Raw genomic sequence first — 21268 nt, forward strand, 5'->3', positions numbered from 1 at the left:
CACTCTCTCAAACAGATAAATAAATCTTAAAAAAAAAAGAAAAAGGACTGAAAAGTTTCCATATAACTCCGGTTTCCTCGCCATCTTTGCACCAAAAATATCACTTGGGTTTCCTCCTTTATGTAAAATATCAGTAGATTACCAAGATTACAAGGGGAAAAGTTGAAGATAAAATATTCTAAAACAAAGAAAAATGCAGATGATCACTTGGTGGATTTAATAGCTAGGCAACCTGGTGATGTCAGAAGACCATTACCATCCCTAACCTGGTGAACACAGGTGGGAAAAATACTAATTAATATTGTGACATATTAAAATAAGACATTATAAAAAAACGAATGAAAAATGCATATGTATATACATGAGTGCATGAGTGTGTATATTTTGATTTTCTATTTTATAACTTTTGACAAGTATAATTTGTTTTACAATGAAGTTTACTATCAAAAAAAAGGGAAGGAAAGAAGGAAAAAGGAGGAAGAAAGGATCTCCTTGTTTTAAAAAAATAATTAACCATTCATTTGTGTTTAATGGAACAGAGCAGCTGCTAGGACCCATTGAGAGAAAACTGTCAATAATTCTACTGACCTCCCTGAAGTGAGCAAGTTGATAGTGGCAAAGTCAAACATGGTAATATCAAGCTCCAGGTTCACTCTTGTACCTCAAAGACACAGTCCTGTCACCAGAAACTACATCCTGCAGACGATAGTGGGCAAGGCAAGGGACAGGAGACAAGGGCTCAATACGAGGGTCTCTGGCAAACAAATTACTTCAGAGAGCTGGAGCCCGCAGGAGCCTGCCATGAGTAGGGAGGCACTGATGCGGTCGGATATAGGGATTTAACAGGAAAGAGGCTCTATTGTCATTATAACCTACATCCTTTGGGCTGTATCCATACTCCGGGAAGGGGGGAAATGAAGACTCCTGAGTTACCTGTGTAAATCTGTTAGGGAAATCAGAAACCTCCTGTTTGACTGCTTTATTTCATTTGGTGGCTTTCTGAAATATTTCAAACATTTTGAAAACTAAATCATGACTACAAGGACTTGATTAAAGAATCTACAATAAGATATGATGATCGTCTTTGAACTTGTAGTACTCTATTCAAAAGGACAGAAGGTTAGAAAGATGGAAGCATAGCACACTCTCGTGGCTATCAGAACAATATGTATGTGTGTATCAGAACAATATGAATAAGCTCCAGTTACTTGGTTCTAAATTTACAAGATTTTTTTTCTCTCACTCTTTCTTTTTTTCTCTCTCATTTTTACAGGGTTTTTTTTCCTGATTACAAAATAAATACATGAGAATTGAAATAAATTTAGTTACTTCAAAAAAAAAAAAAAAAAACCACTAAACAAGGACTCAAAAATTATCCCTAATTCTAGGACCTGGAGACAACCATAGTGCAAATCCTTCCAGACTACTTTCTATGCAAATGTTTGGAGAGTGGAATAAATGTGTCTGAAGCACCTAGCACATAACAAGTGTTTTAAAAAAGAGCTATTACTATGACACTGTTTTTCTACCAGTCCTTTTAAATCAACAATGTATTCTAGGAGTGTCTGGGCAGCTCAGTCAGTTAAGCCTCTGACTCTTGATTTCAGTTCAGGTCATGATCTCAGGGTCCTTGGATCGAGCCCTGCATGGGGCTCCACACTCAGCGGGGAGTCTGCTTGAGCATTGTCTCCCTCTCCCTCCGCCCCTCCCTCTGCTCGTGCTCGCTCTCTCTCTCAAATAAATAAATAAACAAACAAACAAAAAAACCAGTGTATTCTATTTGTTTTTTAGATTTTTTTAATTTTATTATGTTATGTTAATCACCATACATTATATCATTAGTTTTTGGTGTAGTGATCCACGATTCATTGTTTGCGTATAACACCCAGTGCTCCATTCAATACATGCCCTCTTTAATACCCATCACCAGGCTAACCCCTCCCCACTACCCCCCTCCCCTCTAGAACACTCAGTTTGTTTCTCAGAGTCCATAGTCTCTCATGGTTTGTCTCCCCCTCCGATTTCCCCCTCTTCATTATTCCCTTCCTATTATCTTCTTCATTTTTTTCAACATATAATGTATTATTTGTTTCAGAGGTACATATCTGTGATTCAACAGTCTTACAAAATTCACAGTGCTCACCATAGCACATACCCTCCCCAATGTCTATCACCCAGGCACCCCATCCCTCCCACCCCCCAGCATCCCTCAGTTTGTTTCTTGAGATTAAGAATTCCTCATATCAGTGAGATAATATGATACATGTCTTTCTCTGATTGACTTATTTCAATCAACATAATACCCTCCAGTTCCATCCACATCGTTGCAAATGGCAAGATTTCATTCCTTTTGAGGGCTGCATAATAGTCCATTGTATATATATACCACTTCTTCTTTATCCATTCATCTGTCGATGGACATCTTGGCTCTTTCCATAGTTTGGCTATTGTGGACATTGCTGCTATAAACATCGGGGTGCACGTACCCCTTCGGATCACAACATTTGTATCTTTGGGGTAAATAACCAGTAGTGAAATTGCTGGGTCGTAGGGTAGCTCTATTTTCAACTTTTTGAGGAAACTCCATACTGTTTTCAACCATACTGCACCAGCTTGCATTCCCACCAACAGTGTAGGAGCGTTCCCCTTTCTCCGCATCCCTGCCAACATCTGTTGTTTCCTGACTTGTTAATTTTAGCCATTCGACTGGTGTGAGGTGGTATCTCATTGAGGTTTTGATTTGGATCTCCCTGATGCCGAGCGATGTGGAGCACTTTTTCATGTGTCTGTTGGCCATTTGGATGTCTTCTTTGGAAAAATGTCTGTTCATGTCTTCTGCCCAGTTCTTGATTGGATTCTTTGTTCTTTGGGTGTTGAGTTTGATAAGTTCTTTATAGATTTTGGATACTAGCCCTTTATCTGATATGTCATTTGCAAATATCTTCTCCCATTCTGTTGGTTGTCTTTTGGTTTTGTTGACTGTTTCTTTTGCTGTGCAAAAGCTTTTTATCTTGATGAAGTCCCAATAGTTCATTTTTGCCCTTGCTTCCCTTGCCTTTGGTGATGTTTCTAGGAAGAAGTTGCTGTGGCTGAGGTCGAAGAGTTTGCCGCCTGTGTTCTCCTTTAGGATGTTGATGGACTCCTGTCTCACATTGAGGTCTTTCAACCATTTGGAGTCTATTTTTGTGTGTGGTGTAAGGAAATGGTCCAGTTTCATTCTTCTGCATGTGGCTGTCCAATTTCCCCAACACCATTTGTTGAAGAGACTGTCTTTTTTCCATTGGACATTCTTTCCTGCTTTGTCGAAGATGAGTTGACCATAGAGTTGAGGGTCCATTTCTGGGCTCTCTATTCTGTTCCATTGATCTATGTGTCCATTTTTGTGCCAGTACCATACTGTCTTGATGATGACAGCTTTGTAATAGAGCTTGAAGTCCAGAATTGTGATGCCACCAGCTTTGCTTTTCTTTTTCAACATTCCTCTGGCTATTCGGGATCTTTTCTGGTTCCATACAAATTTTAGGATTATTTATTCCATTTCTTTGAAAAAGGTTGATGGTATTTTGATGGGTATTGCATTAAATGTGTAGATTGCTCTAGGTAGCATTGACACCTTCACAATATTTGTTCTTCTAATCCATGAGCATGGAACATTTTTCCATTTCTTTGTGTCTTCCTCAATTTCTTTCATGAGCGTTTTATAGATTTCTGAGTACAGATTCTTTGCCTCTTTGGTTAGATTTATTCCTAGGTATCTTATGGTTTTGGGTGCAATTGTAAATGGATCGACTCCTTAATTTCTCTCTCTTCTGTCTTGTTATTGGTGTATAGGAATGCCACTGATTTCTGTGCATTGATTTTATATCCTGCCACTTTACTGAATTCCTGTATGAGTTCTAGCAGTTTTGGGGTGGAGTCTTTTGGGTTTTCCACATAAAGTATCATATCATCTGCAAAGAGTGAGAGTTTGACTTCTTTGCCGATTTGGATGCCTTTGATTTCTTTTTGTTGTCTGATTGCTGTGGCTAGGACTTCTAATACTATGTTGAATAGCAGTGGACATCCCTGCCATGTTCCTGACCTTAGGGGGAAAGCTCTCAGTTTTTCCCATTGAGAATGATATTCGCTGTGGGTTTTTCATGAATGGCTTTTATGATATTGAGGTATGTATCCTCTATCCCTAAACTTTGAAGAGTTTTGATCAAGAAAAGATGCTGTACTTTGTCAAATGCTTTTTCTGCATCTATTGAGAGGATCATATGGTTCTTGTTCTTTCTTTTATTAATGTATTGTATCACATTGATTGATTTGTGAATGTTGAATGAACCTTGCGGCCCAGGAATAAATCCCACTTGGTCGCGGTGAATAATCCTTTTAATGTTCTGTTGGATCCTACTGGCTAGTATTTTGGTGAGAATTTTTGCATCCATGTTCATCAAGGATATTGGTCTGTAATTCTCCTTTTTGATGGGGTCTTTGTCTGGTTTTGGGATCAAGGTAATGGTGGCAATCCTTATATCAGACAAATTAGATTTTAAACCAAAGACTGTAATAAGAGATGAGGAAGGACACTATATCATACTTAAAGAGTCTATCCAACAAGAGGATCTAACAATTGTAAATATCTATGCCCCTAACATGGGAGCAGCCAGTTATATAAGCCAATTAATAACAAAAGCACAGAAACACATCGACAACAATACAATAATAGTGGGGGACTTTAACACCCCCCTCACTGAAATGGACAGATCATCTAAGCAAAAGATCAACAAGGAAGTAAAGACTTTAAATGACACACTGGACCAAATGGACTTCACAGATATATTCAGAACATTCCATCCCAAAGCAACAGAATACACATTCTTCTCTAGTGCCCATGGAACATTCTCCAGAATAGATCACATCCTAGGTCACAAATCAGGTCTCAACCGGTACCAAAAGATTGGGATCATTCCTTGCCTATTTTCAGACCACAATGCTTTGAAACTAGAACTCAATCACAAGAGGAAAGTCAGAAAGAACTCAAATACATGGAGGTTAAAGAGCATCCTACTAAAGAATGAATGGGTCAACCAGGAAATTAAAGAAGAATTTAAAAAATTCATGGAAACCAATGCAAATGAAAACACAACTGTTCAAAATCTTTGGGATGGAGCAAAGGCAGTCCTAAGAGGAAAGTATATAGCAATACAAGCCTCTCTCAAGAAACAAGAAAGGTCTCAAATACACAACCTAACCCTACACCTAAAGGAGTTGGAGAAAGAACAGCAAATAAAGCCTAAACCCAGCAGGAGAAGAGAAATAATAAAGATCAGAGCAGAAATCAATGAAATAGAAACCAAAAGAACAGTAGAACAGATCAATGAAACTAGGAGCTGGTTCTTTGAAAGAATTAACAAGATTGATAAGCCCCTGGCCAGACTTATCAAAAGAAAAGAGAAATGACCCAAAGAAATGAAATCATGAATGAAAGAGGAGAGATCACAACCAACACCAAAGAGATACAAACAATTATAAGAACATATTATGAGCAAGTATATGCCAGCAAATCAGATAATCTGGAAGAAATGGATGCATTCCTAGAGATGTATAAACTACCAAAACTGAACCAGGAAGAAATAGAAAACCTGAACAGACCTATAACCACCAAGGAAATTGAAGCAGTAATCAAAAATCTCCCAACAAACAAGAGCCCAGGGCCAGATGACTTCCCAGGGGAATTCTACCAAACATATAAAGAAGAATTAATACCTATCCTCCTGAAGCTGTTCCAAAAAATAGAAATGGAAGGAGAACTTCCATACTTGTTTTATGAAAAACAGTGTATTCTAAATACATTTCCTTTCAAAATTTATATGATTTGAATGGATTCAATGTACATAATATGCCCTATTAAAGGATAATGAACACTGTTTTCTACTTTTCTCTATGATAAACTTTGCAGTAAACATCCTTATTCTTACAGATGTGTATATATGCCCATTTTTCTAAAAATCTTACAGACTTGTATATAAACTCCTATTCTAGCTGTTTGATTTTTGGCTTATTGCTAAAATTTTCTGTGCATTAGTTCCTTCACCTGTAAAAATTGATAATTAATATCTGCTTACAGAGTTGTTGTAAGGATTAAATCTTATTATGTTTGTAAAACGCCTGCCACTGTGCCTGGCTCAGAGGTAGACTTCAATAAGTGGTATATTTTATTAAGAATAATTTGCTAAAAGTGGACTGTTTTGACCCAATGTTAAGCACACTTTAAAGACTTTTGATATATATTGCCAAATGTCTGTCCAGGAAGATTATACCAATTTCTACTACTATAACTGATGTTGAGGCTCTCCTTCACCATTTCCTTCAGAATGTGGCTACTATCAATATTTCTTAATCTTTGTCAATTTTATAGGTGAGAAGTGTCTTCTTGTTTTTTTTATTTGTATTTATTTTATTACTTGAACTTCTTCTCATATATTTATTAAGCATTTATATCTCCTTTCATGTATAGTCTATTTAAATCACCTATGTACTTTTCTGTTGGAGAGTTCTTTTACATTTATAGGATTATCTTGAATTTTAACATCGTGATGTTGAAAATCCTTTCCTCACTTTATCATTTGTCTTTAAATTTCCTTGGAATATTTGGCTTCAGTGTCACGCTTAGAAGATCTTCCAACATACCAAGATTATATTATTCACCTACATATATGTCTATATACATAGATATATAATCAATTTTCTGTTATTATGTAGATCTTCTGAATCTTTATTCCTGAGAGAAGTATGTGAAAAATTCCCACTCTATTTAAGGAAATGTCAACTTCTCCTATGCCTCAAATAGTTATGTATTATGATTCTCTGTGGTTTGGTGCATAAAGTGATATAATTGTCCTGCCTTCTTTGTACATTGTACTTTTTATCAATATAAACATTTCTCTTTGTCCTATTGCTTCTTTTTTACCTGAACCCTAGTTTATTTTACATTAATATTAGCATCTTGAATTTATCTTGTTGAATTTTCTTTTTTTAACTCTGCCTTTTATAGCAATCTTTGTTCTTTCTTTTAGAGGTATAGCTTACAATACTATATATATCTATTTGGTTCTTTGACCCAGTCTGTGTCTAACAAGAAAGAAATTATCCCATTCACATTTAGTATAATGACTGATATTTTATTTTTAGCCTTCCTATCCTACTTTGTATTTTGGTTTAGTATGCTTTATTGTTTTATTCTTTAAAAAAATACTAATTTTCTTTGATATATTGATCATTTAATTTTTTCCCCTTGTATTTTCCTGTGCTGCAATTGACACATAAAACTTTTACTTCTACTAATTCTATTAATGGATACTTTAAGCTTTTTTGAAATGTATTTGGCCCTGTATTTCTTCACAATCCATAGCTAATACTCCTATAGAAATTAAAAAAATATGTTTCATATTCGTTCCAGTGTTTCTGGCAACAGAGCAGTAAAACAATTTATTTTTTTCTTAGAAGCAATGTTGTAAATAGTTTATTGTAATGAAAATAATAAAAACAACTAATGTTTTCATAAAGTTTCCTAGGTGTTAGGCACTCTGCCAAATGCTTTATATATTAAGTCATTTAGTCCTCAGTACAACTCTATGAGATAGGTACTATTATCATGCCCATTTACAGTTGAGGAGACAGAGGCATAAAGAGTTGTAATTCAGATCATACATATCCAGGTACATTATGAGACTAACTTGTGTATCTGGCTACTTTTTAGATAATTTCTTTTTTGACACTGACATTTTACTGATTTTTTTGCATGCTTGGTAATTTTTTATTGGATGCTAGACTTTGTAATGTCAAATTGGTGCAATTTGGGTTTTGCTGTATTCTTTTAAGGTATATTGAACAAAGAACCCAGAAATAGACCCACACAAATATGTGCAAATGCTTCTGACAAAAGCACAAAAGCAATTCACTGGAGGAAAATTGGATTTTTCAACAAATGGGGTTGAAACAACTGGACAGCCACTCTGGAAAACAGTTCAACAATTTCTAAAAAAACTAAAGATGGGACTACCATACAACCCAGCAATTGCACTTCCACGCATTTATCCCAGAGAAATGAAAAATTTATGTTCACACAAAAACCTGTACATGAACATTCATAGCAACTTTATTCATAGTAGCAAAAATGGGAAACAACCTAGATATCCTTTAATGTATGAATGGTTAACAAACTGTGGCATATCCATACCATGGAATACTACTTAACAATAAAGAATTATCAATATTGTATGTATGTATCAATATTGATACATGGAACAACATGGATGAATCTTTAGAGAATTATGCTGAGTGAAGAAAGCCAACCCCCAAAGGATTATATACTGTATTGCCCCATTTATATAACATTCCTAAAATGACAAGATTATAGAAATGAAAGACAAACTAGTGGTTTAAGACAGATGTGGAGGAAGGATAGTGGGTGTAGCCGTAAATGATCCTTGACATGACATGAATGAGACTTGTGGTGATGGAATGCTCTGGATCTTAACAGTATGAATGACAATATCTTGTTGTGATATTGTACTATAGTTTTGCAAGACCCTACCATTGGAGGAAATTCTTTGAATTACTTCAGGATTCTGTGTATTTCTTATGACTGCATGTGAACTACAACTATGTCAAAATAAAAAGGTTTTAAAAATCATTTAGAAACAAAACATAGTTTATGGCAGTTATTCCACCAATAATTACTAACTTAGAAAAGTGGTTTTTAGCTGGGGGTGATTTTGCTCTTAGTGGGACATATAGCAATATCTTGAGACACTGGATAGAGGCCAGGCATGCTGCTAAACAAACATCCTAAAATTATACAGGAAATCCCCTACAATATCCAGCCCAAATGTTAATATAAATACTAGATTTAGGTTGATAAAACCTTGGCTTGGAGCTAATAATTTTATTTTCTTTCTTTCTTTTTTTTTTTTTAGAGAGAGAGAGTGCATGCGTGAGTGAAGGGGAGAGTCAGAGAAAGAGGAAGAGAGAGAATCTTAAGCAGGTTCCATACCCAGCGTGGAGCCCGACGAGGGGCTCAATCTCACTACCCTGAGATCATGGCCTGAGCCATTATCAAGCCTGAGCCACCCAGGCACCCCAAGGAGGCAAAATTTTTATAACATAACATAATACATCTTATATAATTTGGATTAGGGTATAAAAATTCTTAAAATTAGACATCTAATGAATATTTTATTACATTGTTAAAGAAAAGCTTAGGTGACAGTTTGATAATACCTCTTTTAAAAAAAATTTTCAGGCTAAAATATTGTAGTCATACCATAGATCTTTGGTATCTTGCTTACTCATTCATTTTCATTTTATATATAGTTCAAAATAATCCTTTGATCACAAGGTGTACCCTGTGCCCAATTCTATGTGGAGGTGGGATGGCTTTCTTAAATTTCTTTGTTAGGTGACTCAATGATTATAAAAGAAAGCCAATCATAATTCTACTTCGTTTGAGTTCATTATTATAGCATTTTACTGTGCACTTAAAATAGTTACACTTAAACTACTTGGTAAGAGGGGTGCCTGGTTAGCTCAATCATAGAGCACGCAACTCTTGATCTCAGGGTTGTAAGTTTGAGTCCTACATTGGGGTAGAGGTTACTTAAGAAAAGAAAATACTTGGTAAGATACATAACCTTGAACTCACTACTTCTTAATATTTGTCAAAAGTTTGATTGACAGAAAAAAATAATTTTTGAGAATTGCTTTTTGGATAAGTAGCCTACCCATTTCTTTCCAGGTAATTGAATCTATCCTGATATAAAGACAGACCATCAGAAAAGCTATTACTTAAGCTGTAATATAATATATGGCCTAACCACCCCCACCCCATTCATTTATGCAACTTGCCCCACACAGTGCTGGGTGCTTGGGATGTAGCAATGAAGAAAACATAGACGTTCCTTGCACCCAGGGAGTTTACATTGAAGGGAGGGTGTATGAGTTAGTTATTGCTATATAACAAACCACCCCCAAATGCACTGTCTTAAAAAACATTCAGTATTGTTAGAGTTTCCAAAACACAAGGCTGAAGGGAACTTAACTAGGCTAGTTGGGGCAACCCTGGTGACATGGCATTTTCCCATGTATTGTCCATCCTCTCTGTTTGCACAGTCCAGGTGTGTTCTTATTGCCATGAGGGAGAGAGCAAGCTCAACTGAGCAAGTGTCCTTCCAACTCTGTTTACATCCCATCTGTTCATATCTCACTGGCCCAAGCAAGTGACACAACCAAACGTGGAGTCAAATGGTAGAACACTACGGAGTTAAATGACAAGCTACAGAGATGGGTAAAATAATGGACCAATGTTGAACTTATTAGAGAGAGAGACAGAAAATAAACAAATAAATATTTTAAGAGGTAGTACCGTAAGGATACAGGATATAGAAATAATGTCACAGAATGGAGGTAGGGACAGAGGCATGGTCCTATTTTTGATAGGGTTGTCCAGGAAAGCCTCTTTGATGAAGAGGTATTGGAAGAGAGACCTTAATGTGAGGAGCAATCATTTAGGGCATTTGAGGAATAGAGACTAAAAGGAACAAAACAGAAAAATAATGGAATAAGGGAATAAACAAACAAAAGTGAAAAGAGACCTCAGTTGGAAGCTATAAATTTGTATTCCCATCAGTCCTTATGGCTGCATGACCATTTTTATGCATTTGTTTTATGTGTTTCCAGGATTAAAAAGATACACAAACATCATTTGCTGCTCACATTGTTCACAGGACCTTTGGTCTGATGATGAAATCAGTATTTCAAGCTGAGGCAGTCACCATGTTTATCTTTTTATACCAAATGTATTGATGAATTTCATGCAAGTAGGGGAAAAAGTCAATTGTTTGTATTGGGCCTAGCCACTAACAGATTAAGTTGGAATTCTATCCCGAAATCTTTAGAACCTCCTCAACGACCAGCTCAAATGCTTGACATAGCCAGTGAATACAATGACATTTTCTTTGTGTTTACGAACTGATTCACTGACAAGCAATGTTTCAGAAAAAACAAAGCCAAATTTGCATTCAGTAACATAAAATTGCAGTCAATTAAATCTTCTTTAAAAAGATATAAATATAAAAAAATTTTTAAAATAGAAAGATATGAATCTGCATGAAAAGCAAGAAACTCCTTAGTATGTGATTAATACTTAAATGAGAGAAAAACCAATTCAGTAGTTAAAATATGTGGTTAAAATGTCATAAATGAATTATTGATTTTGATTTTTAATCTTAAGTTTAGTTGAAAATATGTTTAGGATTTATTTTAGAAAGTATATGAGTTGACTTATAATCATTATTATTTAAGAGAAAATTTGTATTAAAAATTGACTAAATTTGAAGACCAATTTGGAAGGATAGTATATCAAAAACTCCACTAGATGGTGCTCTTTTAACTTCCTTTGAGTTAAAACAAAGTTTGAATCCGTATCCAATGCTTGACTCAGCTAATTTAACACTAACAAAACCAAATTAGTGCATCTGACTCAGAATTTCCTTGGATATAAAAAGCAGTGTATAATCAAAGAACAGTATAAATGTGGTAACTAATTGACGGAGACTACTTTTATTAGAAGTAGAAAAATACAATGATTACTCTCTAGGAAGAGATTCTGGGAATATTACGTTGTGCTCTTTAGAAAATAAGGTCTTATAAAATGTGAACATTGGCAAACTTTAGACTTTATCAGGTTTTACGTAATAAGCAATTGTTGAATTAAAAAATATTTTAAATATAAACACTTCTGGTATACATGAGGCTCAAATTTGCCAACAGTCTTTTTTGTTGTTGTTATTAAAAATCACACTACATGTGAAATATGTGTGTGTGTGTGTGTGTGTGTGTATATATATATAGTGAATTATATATGCTGTGGATTTTATATATAATGTGAATTTTATATATATATGCAGTGAATTATATATACTGTGAATTATATAATGTGCATTATATATGTGTATATATAAAGTACATAAGCTATCTTCACATGACATGGACAATATTATTATTAAAATTCTGGAGCATACTACAACTTCTACATCACATCTGTCTATGTGGTTATGTATGTAGACTGGGGAGCAAGGGATTTGTTTTCTCATAGTCCCACATATATGCCTATGGTGTTGGTAATGGAATATCATGTCAAGACTTACAGAATTACATAAACTTAGAAAATAGTTTTATAAAGAGTTTGTTAAATACCTACTTATAGATTAGCATATTTCCAGACAAGTAGTTGTTAAATAAAGATTGCAGAGACAAACTGTGATTAAAGCAGCCAGAAAATAGGAGATGTGGAGGTGACTGGTTTATTTATAGATCAGTTTAGATTCTTACCAGAAATGATGTTATATTGTGATAATAAAAGCATATACTAGAACAAGAAGGATTTAAATACTGCAAAGATACAAAAAATAACGTGGACATGTATTATGTTAATGAACCCTCACTGAAAATGAATCTCTATTTTAATATTGAAGGAGCTATGTGCATTTAAGCACTTGATAGTGTTGACATGAACTTAATTTTCTAAATTAAGCATACTATTGGTAAACATAACGTTCAAATTTGCTAGTGACCCTTTTGTTATTAAAATCTTTTTTTAATGACTTTGGTTAGACATCTCTTGGTAGATGAAACAAAAGTCCTTGCAAGTGTTCATTAAATAGTTAAATTCGGTTGTGTTTTCTCAGTGTTTATCTTTCTTAACATCTTTACAATTTTGATCGTTTGGATCACCCTTCCTTCTATAGTCCTTCTTGGATGTCTGTGTCGTCCCACTCCAGGTACACTGGCTTCATTCCTAGGCTTCCCCTCGCATGTCCAGTCGGCTCTTCCCTAAAATGAGAATGTTTCTTCACTGTTCAATCCCTGATCTGCTTTTCTTTCTCTACATTCCTTTACTTCTAAGTGGCATCCACACATGGCATATGGATAATTGCTTCTGTGCAGGGTGTTCTCAAGTGTCCGTGTCTTGTCCTGGACTTTCACTGGGACCTCATTTCTTAATTTCTAACTATCGCTAGACAAACTACACTGTGTCTTGGATATTTTCCCCTAGATTTCAGCTCTCATGGAAACAACCAAAAACGGAACTTCTCATCATCTCCTACAAAACCAATACCTTGCTTTCATGTTCCAGTTACCATGAACGACACAATTTTGGGATTTTTTAATTTACCTCATCCACTATAGTTCATCAGTTTTCAGAGTTCATAAATTCTACCTTTATGACCCCCATTTCACTTATGCCTTTATTTTTTTTTTTTTAAGATTTATTTATTTATTTGAGAGAGAGACGAGTATGTGCAGGCGGGCAAGCAGCAGGAAGGGCAGAGGGAGAGGGAGAGAAATCCTCAAGCAGACTCCCTGCTGAGCAGGGAGCCTCAGATGGGGCTCCATCCCAGGACCCCAAGATTGTGACCTGAGCTGAAATCAAGAGTCGTTGGATTGACTGAACAAGCCACCCAGGTGCCCCTGACTTACGCCTTTCTATTCATTTAAATTGCTGTCACCTAGTTGAGATCCATAACTGCCTTATGCCTGCATCTCAACAGTGGCCTTCTGGCTTCTCTCTAACTCTGGGCTTTCCCATTCCATCCTGGTCCTTGGCTCCCATCTGTGTATTTCAGATTACTTGCATTAACAGGCTGGGTAGGGTAGGCAAGGCAGAGAGACAGGGCTGGCCTTAGAACCGGCTCACGGCGCTGGTCCAGGCTCTGGGGAAGGGTTCACAGAAGCAGCAACACTCAGAATCACTCAATGGTTTACAAAGGGGGGAAAGAAGCAGGAGATACTGGTCAATATTCAGAAGTCTGGATGGGCAGAGAGTTCATATCGGGGAGGTCTTTCAAATACTGTCTAAATCAAGTTTGGCTCAGGAATGGGGAGGTTGGATTGAATAAACACGGAGGGGAGTGGTATCAGTGAATTCAGCTTGTGGGGAGCCACTTGACCCCACTGCCCCTGGGCCACAAGACTATGAAGAACAGACCCCCAGCACTTCGTATGAGTAGCCTGTCTTCTGCAGCCCTCATCTTGACCCGCCTCGCACTCCATTGCCCGACCTGTTCTAAATGATCGGAGCCCTGGATCCTTGGATTCATTACTATTTATAGTCTGGCGGTTGTAGCCAGTCCTGACACTTAATACTCTCTCTGGCCCCGCGTCTGGCTTCCCTGCATCACCCACAATTTGCATTTACTCCTTTTAATGATACCGCCTCCCTCTCTCGACCAAACATGTCTCCGGCGCGGACTTAGCTGCATGCAGGTCCTGACTCTGCTCCCCGCACAAAGAGATACATGCAGAACTATGAACAAGGTACAAAGTTGGTTAGTAGTGAAAAGAGAGCTTTGACATATCACCGAAGTTACTGCAGGAAGCGGACAGAACCCCAAGGGATCAGTGAGCAAAAGGACAGACCTGGACACGTGCAAGAGGAGCCCTCCAGCTGAGGGTTCCCCTTCGCTCCGTGTCTCCAGGGTGGAGAGGCCAGCATCGAGGGGGGAACGGTGACGTTGGTTCTGATGTCCCTGAGATGGGGAGATGATGATGATTCTGGAAGTTAGGGAAATTGCAAGTCAGGTTCAGGGGCTGCAAAGGAAATGCTGCTGTCCGGGCGCGAAGAAGGGTTGTGGGGGGAGGCTCCTAAGAAAAGGGAGTAGACAGGCGGCCCCGTAAGGAACAAACAGAAAGGAGCGAGTCTCTCCTTCCTCCTCTAGCTCCCCTAGCGCCCCCTCTCGGCAGAGCCCAACCAGGAGCCAGCGGCCCAAGCTGAGCGTGGTTTGCAGGGCCGGCCCCATGGCCAAAGGCGAAAATAGAAGGCTGGGTTTGGAGCTGACGAGCAGTAATTCAACACTTGCCAGGTATGTCTTTCCTGCCTTCCAACAATGTGTGCCTACCTTGTTCTAGGCACAGACGATAGAAAATGAACAAAACAAGAATAATAATTTGTCCTCGAGTAGCTTACATTATATTATACGCATTACAGTAAAGAGAGATAGATGGACAAAAAATAAGTAAAAAACATAGCGTGTCAGGTGGTAAGTGCTCTGAGGAAAGCTATAAAGCAGGGAAGGTTAATAGAGGAGTTCTGAGGGTGGGGGCAGGTATCAATGTTAACCATGCTGTTCAGGGGAAGGCGGAGAAAATGACCGGAGAGCAACAACAACAGTGAGTCTGCAAATAGAAGAGGAAAGAGCATTCTAGATAAGGGTAGGGTGGAGTGGAAGGCCAGTTGTGAAGGGCCTTGTCTGCCACTGTGAGGGCTGTGGCCATGCCCTTGATGATGTGAGCCGTACAGTAGCAGCTTTGGAGTACGAAAGTGACATAGTTTTAAGAGGATCTTTCTGGATACTCTTTTGAGATTACATTGCCCTCCCTGAATTCACCTCGGCCCTGACAGTGGGAACCTAATTCTGGGTCTAGAGTCTTGCCTTCCACATGCTTCCTCTTACTCTCTCTGAATCTGCCTCTCAGAGCCCAGCAGTGGGGAGTCCAAGCTGAGGGTCCCATGCCTCTTCTCCTGGGGCTGCAACTTCACTCCACAATCACAGCCTCTGGGTTTTTGTACCCTCTAAACAGTCTCTCCTTGAATTGCTCTTGGAATATTAATCTACTTCTCTGACAGTGTGTTCAGTGTGGTGAGAGCTGGGTGTGGCTTTATATCCAACATTCGTTCATTCTTTCGACAGATATGTATTAAAAACCTGTGTGTATCAAGCACAGAATAATTGATACTTTAATATGTTCTGATAAGGCATCACATTCAGATACTTTTCCTTTGGAAATAATTTACCAAGCACCCTGCACAAGGATAGTAAAGCATCGTATAGAATCTCTTACTTCTCAGGCTCATCTCATTCTCAGGGGCACACCTAATCAGACCCCAGATTATCAGAGCCTTTAAGAAAAGGATTTCAAAATAATTATACATTTATAGAAAGTTGAAAAAAAAATACAGGGAAGTCCCACGTACTTTTCACCCAATTTCCTCCAATGGTAACATCTTACATAACTGTAGTGTGGTATCAAAATCAGGATATAAAGACATTGGTATCATCCTAGAGCTTATTTGGATTTCACCCATTTTATATGCACTCATTTGTGTGTGTAGTTTTATGCAATTTTATTTAACTGCTACCACAATCAAGATACAGAAGTGCTCTATAAAGATACAGAAGAGGTTCCTCCCTGCTATAACCACACCTGTTCCTCTCCTCCCCACACTCACCTTTGGCAACTGCTGATCTGTTTTATAGCTCTATAATTTTATTATTTCAAGAACATTTTCGTAAATAGAATCAGCATAATGCCCTGAGATGTATCCAGGTTGTGTATAGCATTGATAGTTCATTCCTTTTTATTGCTGAGTGGTATTCCCTGGTGTGGATGTACTACATGCAATTTGTTTTTATTCATCTGTTGAAAAGTTTTTGGGTCGTTTCCAATTTTTGCCTATTAGGAATGAAATTGCTATGAACATTCTTGTACAAGTTTTTGTGTGAACAGGGGTTTCATTTCTCTAGGATACATGTCTGGAAGTACAATTGCTGGCTTGTATGGTAGGTGCATGTTTAGTTTTTTTGGTTTGGGTTTCTTTTTTCTGCTTTAGAAATTGTCAAACTGTTTTCCAAAGTAGCTATATCATGTCACATTTCCACAAAGAATGCACATATGAAACAGTTTCTCTGCATCCTCACCAGCATTTGGGGTTACCACATTTCTTTTGACCATTCTATCCAATGTATAGTGATATCTCATTTGTGGTTTTAATCTTCATTTTCCCAGTAGCTAATAATAGTGAACATATTTTTCTGTGCTTACATGCCATCTGTGTGTCTATTCATGTCTTTTGGCAGACTTTTGAGAGTTCACACAAATCTTTGTATCAATTCACCACCAGGGTTGAGAACTTGCTCACAAACTTCAGTTGGGTCCAATTTTGGGAGAACAATTTTCCAGAAGAATTATAAAAGAATATACAATATAATAACATTTCTGACACATCTCTCTTCACCAGTTTAGAGGAACAAATTAAGTTTACATCTCCTTTTTAAATGTTCTAAGTGTATGACATATAGTTGAATGTAATGAAACTCAATTTCCATGGTTCAAAATCGCCAAAGCTGATTTGCTTTAGGCTAAAAACATTTCAATTAGTATAAGAGAAGTCTTATTATACTTCCTTTGTAGTAATTTTATAATATTAAACAGATTTTTTGTTTTTGGGGAAAAAAAAATCCACACTCACTGTAAAAAAAAAAAAAAAATGACCCAAACTCTCACCATCTAAAGATAATCACTGTTATACGGATGGTCAACAGACACATGAAAAGATGCTCAACAGCACTCATCATCAGGGAATTACAAATCAAAACCACAATGAGATACTACCTTGCACCTGTCAAAATGGCAAAAATTAACAACACAGGAAACAACAGGTGTTGGTGAGGATGTGGAGAAAGGGGAACCCTCTTATACTGTTGGTGGGAATGCAAACTGGTGCAGCCACTCCAGAAAACAGTATGGAGGGTCCTCAACAAGTTAAAAATAAACTACCCTATGACCCAGCAATTGCACTACTAGCTATTTACCCAAAGATACAAAAATACAGATTAGAAGGGACACAACCACCCCAATGTTTATAGCAGCATTATCAACAATAGCCAAACTATGGAAAGAGCCCAGGTGTCTATCAACTAATGAGTGGGTAAAGAAGAGGTGGTGTGTGTGTGTGTGTAAATATATATATACACACACACACACACACACATACACATACAGGGGAATATTACTCAGCCATCAAAAAGAATGAAATCTTGGCATTTGCAACAATGTGGATGGAGCTAGGGTGTATTATGCTAAGCGAAATATGTCAGTCAGAGAAAGACAAATACCATATGATTTCACTCATACATGGAATTTAAGAAACAAAACAAATGAACATATGGAAGGGAAAAAAGAGAGAGAGAGGTTATCAAACCATAAGAGACTCTTAACGGTAGAGAACAAACTGAGCATTGATGGAGGGAGCTTGGTGGGAGATGGGCTAAATGGGCGCTGGGTATTAAGGAGGGCATTTGTTTTGATGAGCACTGGGTGTTATGTGTAAGTGATGAATCACCAAATTCTACACCTGAAACCAGTTATACCCTATATGTTAACTAACTAGAATTTAAATACAAACTTGAGAAAAGAAAATCACTATTAACAGTTGGTGGTTCATACTTTTACATTTCTTTCTCTGTGTGTGTGTACATATATATTTATATAAATTCTCTGCACACTTAAAACATGTTTTAATTTATATTATTGGTATGATACTATTCTGTCTCTTTTCACAGCATATATTATTGATTTCCTTCCATATTAGTATAGATCTGCATTATCATTTTTTTTTAAAGATTTTATTTATTTGTCAGAGAGAGACAAAGCAAGAGAAGGAACACAAGCAGGGGGAGTTGGTGAGGGAGAAGCAGGCTTCCCGCAGAGCAGGGAGCCCGATGCGGGCCTCTATCCCAGGACCCTGGGATCATGACCTGAGCCTAAGACAGATGCCCAACGACTGAGCCACCCAGGCACCCCTAGATCTGCATCATTTTTAAAGCCTGCATAATAACCCATTGTGCGTGTGTGTACACTTAACCAGCTTCCCTATTGATATTTAACTTGTTCCAATTCTTTGCTGCTATAAATAATGCTTTAATGAATGTTCTTGTGGTGATAGCTTTTTAAATTTTTGTGTTTTCTTAGAGTAAATCACTAGAAGTGGGATTGTTGAGTCAAAAGTCATATATATGAATATGTATGTATGAATATATCTATGTATCATAAATATGTATATATCAGTTTGTACATGTTTACAAACTGCCTTTTAGAACATTTTTACATTTTTACCAACACTGTCTGAGTAAAGTTCTTATACTTTACTCAACCTTTTACTTATATCTCCTTTTCAACAAATTTGTTTTTTTTTTTTAAGGGTTTGGAACATATAAATCCAAATAACTTTTAATTGTTTATAATTTTTAAACCATTAATTGAGATGGTAGCACAGGGCTTTGTGAGCTGGGTCAGTAAAACTTCCTGTAGGACGGCCATCTTTTAGAACTGTTCCTCCAGGAGCTGAACGTGTTTGGGAATGTGGTCTGCTTCAGTGACTTTGCTATCTGGCCATCCAGCCTGCTCCCGTAGTGCTGACCTCACATGGGGAATGAGGTCAGGACAAGCAGTACACAAATGATATTTACTTGTGGACAGAGAAATTAATTAGGAGAAAAAAATGTCCAAGATAACTACCAGCATGCCAAAACTTCAAAGATGGAAAGCTGTGGCTTGTAAAGTAAGCATAAGACAGCAAATCCTACTTGCAAAGTTAGGGATATATTGGAAAGTTGGATCATATTGCAGTTAGGGTTCACTCAAATTTTTTTTTTAATTTTTTTATTGTTATGTTAATCCCCATACATTACATCATTAGTTTTAGATATAGTGTTCCACGATTCATTGTTTGTGCATAACACCCAGTGCTCCATGCAGAACGTGCCCTCCTCAATACCCATCACCAGGCTAACCCATCCTCCCACCCCCCTCCCCTCTAGAACCCTCAGTTTGTTTTTCAGAGTCCATTGTCTCTCATGGTTCTTCTCCCCCTCCGATTTCCCCCCCTTCATTCTTCCCCTCCTGCTACATTCTTCTTCTTCTTTTTTTCTCACAAATTTTTTTTTTACATCTGATCAAACAATGTTTTAATTATGATCCGGAAGACAAAAAACGCCTTGCACTGATACATTCCCAAATTTGAAACTTGGAACACTTTTTTTTGGTAGTCCTCAGACTTATTTTTCAAGGTCCAACAGGTATTTGGTTTAATGGCTTAGTAAGTGAAATTATCTTTTACATGATGACATTACTATATTTTTGCTTACAAGTTTTCTCAGATGGAGTAAGCAACAAGAGGACCGACTGTAAAATTGTACCTTTTAGTAATTAGGAAATGTGTGTTCATGATATTGCACCTAACACTAGATTTCAGTTACAATATGCATCTTCTTATATATTTCTAAGACTTGCTCAGCAGAATTTCTTTCATTACTGTCAATGAAATGCTTGTAGTTCTAAATTTTCAACAGTTACACTCCTCTTTCATTCAATTCCAGAGGATTTTCCGGGATTATAGAAAACTAGTATAAAGTGTTTGCAAGCTATTTAAGATGTATCTTTGGACTGAGTTCTGGAGTTCTTGTACTTTAAATTTATGGTGCTAGATTTAATAGTGGAATTTGTAGCTTCTGTCTATCTGGCTTCTTTCTTCTAAACAATACTACAGTAGCAAAATACCTCATTATGGGCTTTTCCCTTTTCTGGGCATTTCAGCCTCTATCAGTTTCCATGTACCGGTTTCTATGTTAGTTGGGGGGTGGTAGAACAGAGTCAGTAAGAAGAGCCAGGTTCCAGCTCTGTTTCTGCAGAACATTAGTTATGTCACCTTGGATTGATCCCTAGCATCTCTGCTTCATGCTTGTCAAGATCAAGAGATTGAATTGGTGACAAAATAAAGACCCTTCAGATATGAAATTGTATGAAAATAATTTATGAACTCATGTAAAACAAGATTTTACACTGCTTTTTTGCCAGGCATTCTTACTTGCAAAGGCAAACCTTAAGCCTTAAAAAAAAATTTGGGTCACTACATATGAAAAGTACTAAAATGATACAGGAATTAGCAGAAAGTCATCAGAGGCATTATTTATTGGTGACACTGTTAACCTTAAAAATAAAATTGCCAGTTATTTTACCAGCAAAAGATGGGTTTATTTGGGAACAGCAGAGAATTACAATGTAGGACAAGCAAGCTACCTCAAAACCATAGGCAAGTCTAACAAACAAAAGCGAGATGCATTATTTTATAGAGGAGAAACTTGGGAGGGGTTGTATTTTTTTTAAAGATTTTTATCTATTGATTTGAGAGAGACAGAAAGAGCACGCAGTGGGGGGACAGGGAGGGGCAGAGGGACAAGCAGACTCCCCGCTGAGCAGGGACCCTGACCCAGTGCTTGATCCCAGGACCCTGAGATCATGACCTGAGCAGACAGCAGATCCTTAACTGACTGAGCCACCCAGTCTCCCCAGGAGGGGTTGTTTTGAACAAAAGTCATTTGGAGAGAAGCAAGAGTTCAGGGTGATGAAAGTTTCTCATCACCTGAGTTGCAGGGGTAATTGATTT

This window comes from Phoca vitulina, unplaced genomic scaffold (genome assembly GCF_004348235.1).
Source record: "Phoca vitulina isolate PV1807 unplaced genomic scaffold, GSC_HSeal_1.0 scaffold37, whole genome shotgun sequence".
In the NCBI taxonomy this organism is placed as follows: domain Eukaryota; kingdom Metazoa; phylum Chordata; class Mammalia; order Carnivora; family Phocidae; genus Phoca; species Phoca vitulina.